This window comes from Saccoglossus kowalevskii, chromosome 22, assembly GCF_978046115.1.
Source record: "Saccoglossus kowalevskii chromosome 22, keSacKowa6.1, whole genome shotgun sequence".
In the NCBI taxonomy this organism is placed as follows: domain Eukaryota; kingdom Metazoa; phylum Hemichordata; class Enteropneusta; family Harrimaniidae; genus Saccoglossus; species Saccoglossus kowalevskii.
In genome coordinates, this window is record NC_140662.1 from 30,298,744 (window position 1) to 30,303,994 (window position 5,251).

Below are 5,251 nucleotides of genomic sequence, written 5' to 3' on the forward strand. Positions count from 1 at the left end.
ATCCCAATAGTGAAGTATAGCAGTTCCCGCCAACAAAATGATATGTGCTACTATTTTGGTACCATCCCAATAGTGAAGTATAACAGGTCCCGACAACTAAATTATATTTGCTACTATTTTGGTACATCACCATAGTGAAGTATAACAGGTCCCGACAACAAAATTATATGTGCTACTATTTTGGTACCATCCCAATAGTGAAGTATAGCAGTTCCGAACAACTAAGGTATATGTGCTACTATTTTGGTACCATCCCTATAGTGAAGTATAACAGTTCCAGACAACTAAATTATAAGTGCTGCTATTTTGGTACCATCCCTATAGTGAAGTATAACAGTTCCCGACAACAAAATTATATGTGCTACTATTTTGGTACCACCCCTATTGTGAAGTATAACAGGTACCGACAACAAAATTATATGTGCTACTATTTTGGTACCATCCCTATAGTGAAGTATAGCAGTTCCCGCCAACAAAATTATATGTACTACTATTTTGGTGCCATCCCTATAGTGAATTAAAGCAGTTCCCGCCAACAAAATTATATGTGCTACTATTTTGGTACCATCACTATAGTGAAGTATAACAGTCCCGACAACTAAATTATATGTGCTACTATTTTGGTACCATCACTATAGTGAAGTATAACAGTCCCTGACAACAAAATTATATGTGCTACTATTTTGGTACCACCCCTAAAGTGAAGTATAACAGGTCCCGACAACTAAATTATATGTGCTACTATTTTGGTACCACCCCTACAGTGAAGTATGGCAGTTCCCGACAACAAAATTATATGTGCTACTATTTTGGTACCATCCCTATAGTGAAGTATGGCAGTTCCCGACAAAAAAAGTATATGTGCTACTATTTTGGTACCATCCATATAGTGAAGTATGGCAGTTCCTGGCAACAAAATTATATGTGCTACTAATTTGGTACCATCCCTATAGTGAAGTATATCAGGCCCCGACAACAAAATGATATGTGCCACTATTTTGGTACCATCCCTATAGTGAAGTATAACAGGTCCCGACAACAAAATTATATGTGCTACTATTTTAGGACCACCCCTATAGTGAAGTATAACAGTCTCCGACAAGAAAACTATATGTGCTACTATTTTAGTAGCACCCGTATAGTGAAGTATGGGAGTTCCCGACAACTAAATTATATGCGCTACTATTTTGGTACCATCCCTATAGTGAAGTATGGCAGTTCCGAACAACTAAGTTATATTTGCTACTATTTTGGTACCATCCCTATAGTGAAGTATAGCAGTTCCTGGCAACTGAATTATATGAGCTACTATTTAGGTACCATCCCAATAGTGAAGTATAGCAGTTCCCGCCAACAAAATGATATGTGCTACTATTTTGGTACCATCCCAATAGTGAAGTATAACAGGTCCCGACAACTAAATTATATTTGCTACTATTTTGGTACATCACCATAGTGAAGTATAACAGGTCCCGACAACAAAATTATATGTGCTACTATTTTGGTACCATCCCAATAGTGAAGTATAGCAGTTCCGAACAACTAAGGTATATGTGCTACTATTTTGGTACCATCCCTATAGTGAAGTATAACAGTTCCAGACAACTAAATTATAAGTGCTGCTATTTTGGTACCATCCCTATAGTGAAGTATAACAGTTCCCGACAACAAAATTATATGTGCTACTATTTTGGTACCACCCCTATTGTGAAGTATAACAGGTACCGACAACAAAATTATATGTGCTACTATTTTGGTACCATCCCTATAGTGAAGTTATGACAGTTAATGACAACTAAATTATATGTGCTACTATTTTGGTACCATCACTATAGTGAAGCAAAGCAGTTCCCGACAACAAAATTATATGTGCTACTATTTTGGTACCATCCCTTTAATGAAGTATGGCAGTTCCCAACAACTAAATTATATGTGCCACTATTTTGGTACCATCCCTATAGTGAAGTATGGCTGTTCCGAACAACTAAGTTATATTTGCTACCATTTTGGTACCATACCTATAGTGAAGTATGGCAGTTCCTGGCAACTGAATTATATGTGCTACTATTTTGGTACCATCACCATAGTGAAGTATAATAGGTCCCGACTACAAAATTATATGTGCTACTATTTTGGTACCACCCCTATAGTGAAGTATAACAGTCCCCGACTGCAAAATTATATGTGATACTATTTTGGTACCACCCCTATAGTGAAGTATAATAGGTCCCGACAACAAAATTATATGTGCTACTATTTTGGTACCATCCCTATAGTGAAGTATAGCATTTCCCGCCAACAAAATTATATGTGCTACTATTTTGGTACCATCCATATAGTGAAGTAAAGCAGTTCCCGCCAACAAAATTATATGTGCTACTATTTTGGTACCATCACTAAAGTGAAGTATAACAGTCCTGACAACTAAATTATATGTGCTACTATTTTGGTACCATCACTATAGTGAAGTATAACAGTCCCTGACAACAAAATTATATGTGCTACTATTTTGGTACCACCCCTATAGTGAAGTATAACAGGTCCCGACAACTAAATTATATGTGCTACTATTTTGGTACCATCCCTATAGTGAAGTATGGCAGTTCCCGACAAAAAAATTATATGTGCTACTATTTTGGTACCAACCCTATAGTAAAGTATGGCAGTTCCTGGCAACAAAATTATATGCGCTACTATTTTGGTACCATCCCTATAGTGAAGTATGGCAGTTCCGAACAACTAAGTTATATTTGCTACTATTTTGGTACCATCCCTATAGTGAAGTATGGCAGTTCCTGGCAACTGAATTATATGTCCTACTATTTTGGTACCATCCCTATAGTGAAGTATAACAGGTCCCGACAACAAAATTATATGAGCTACTATTTTGGTACCATCCCAATAGTGAAGTATAGCAGTTCCCGCCAACAAAATTATATGTGCTACTATTTTGGTACCATCCCAATAGTGAAGTATAACAGGTCCCGACAACTAAATTATATGTGCTACTATTTTGGTACCATCCCTATAGTGAAGTATGGCAGTTCCGAACAACTAAGTTATATTTGCTACTATTGTGGTACATCACCATAGTGAAGTATAACAGGTCCCGACAACAAAATTATATGTGCTACTATTTTGTTACCATCCCAATAGTGAAGTATAGCAGTTCCCGCCAACAAAATTGTATTTGCCACTATTTTGGTACCATCCCCATAGTGAAGTATAACAGTCCCCGACAACAAAATTATGTGTGCCACTATTTTGGTACCATCCCTATAGTGAAGTATAACTGTTCCGAACAACTAAGTTATATTTGCTACCATTTTGGTACCATCCCTACAGTGAAGTATGGCAGTTCCTGGCAACTGAATTATATGTGCTACTATTTTGGTACCATCACCATAGTGAAGTATAACAGGTCCCGACAACAAAATTATATGTGCTACTATTTTGGTACCACCCCTATAGTGAAGTATAACAGTCCCCGACAGCAAAATTATATGTGATACTATTTTGGTACCACCCCTATAGTGAAGTATAATAGGTCCCGACAACAAAATTATATGTGCTACTATTTTGGTACCATCCCTATAGTGAAGTATAGCAGTTCCCGCCAACAAAATTATATGTGCTACTATTTTGGTACCATCCATATAGTGAAGTAAAGCAGTTTCCGCCAACAAAATGATATGTGCTACTATTTTGGTACCATCACTATAGTGAAGTATAACAGTCCTGACAACTAAATTATATGTGCTACTATTTTGGTACCATCACTATAGTGAAGTATAACAGTCCCTGACAACAAAATTATATGTGCTACTATTTTGGTACCACCCCTATAGTGAAGTATAACAGGTCCCGACAACTAAATTATATGTGCTACTATTTTGGTACCATCCCTATAGTGAAGTATGGCAGTTCCCGACAAAAAAATTATATGTGCTACTATTTTGGTACCATCCCTATAGTAAAGTATGGCAGTTCCTGGCAACAAAATTATATGTGCTACTATTTTGGTACCATCCCTATAGTGAAGTATATCAGTCCCCGACAACAAAATTATATGTGCTACTATTTTAGGACCACCCCTATAGTGAAGTATAACAGTCCCCGACAAGAAAACTATATGTGCTACTATTTTAGTACCACCCCTATAGTGAAGTATGGGAGTTCCCGACAACTAAATTATATGCGCAACTATTTTGGTACCATCCCTATAGTGAAGTATGGCAGTTCCGAACAACTAAGTTATATTTGCTACTATTTTGGTACCATCCCTATAGTGAAGTATGGCAGTTCCTGGCAACTGAATTATATGTCCTACTATTTTGGTAACATCCCTATAGTGAAGTATAACAGGTCCCGACAACAAAATTATATGAGCTACTATTTTGGTACCATCCCAATAGTGAAGTATAACATGTCCCGACAACTAAATTATATGTGCTACTATTTTGGTACCATCCCTATAGTGAAGTATGGCAGTTCCGAACAACTATGTTATATTTGCTACTATTTTGGTACATCACCATAGTGAAGTATAACAGGTCCCGACAACACAATTATATGTGCTACTATTTTGGTACCATCCCAATAGTGAAGTATAGCAGTTCCCGCCAACAAAATTGTATTTGCCACTATTTTGGTACCATCCCTATAGTGAAGTATAACAGTCCCCGACAACAAAATTATGTGTGCCACTATTTTGGTACCATTCCTATAGTGAAGTAAAGCAGTTCCAGACAACACAATTATATGTGCCACTATTTTGGTACCATCCCTATAGTGAAGTATGGCAGTTCCGAACAACTAAGGTATATGTGCTACTATTTTGGTACCATCCCTATAGTGAAGTATAACAGTTCCAGACAACTAAATTATAAGTGCTACTATTTTGGTACCATCCCTATAGTGAAGTATAACAGTTCCCGACAACTAAATTATATGTGCTACTATTTTGGTACCATCCCTATTGTGAAGTATAACAGGTCCCGACAACAAAATTATATGTGCTACTATTTTCGTACCATCCCTATAGTGAAGTTATGACTGTTCCTGACAACTAAATTATATGTGCTACTATTTTGGTACCATCACTATAGTGAAGTAAAGCAGTTCCCGACAACAAAATTATATGTGCTACTATTTTGGTACCATCCCTATAATGAAGTATGGCAGTTCCCAACAACTAAATTATATGTGCCACTATTTTGGTACCATCCCTATAGTGAAGAATGGCTGTTCC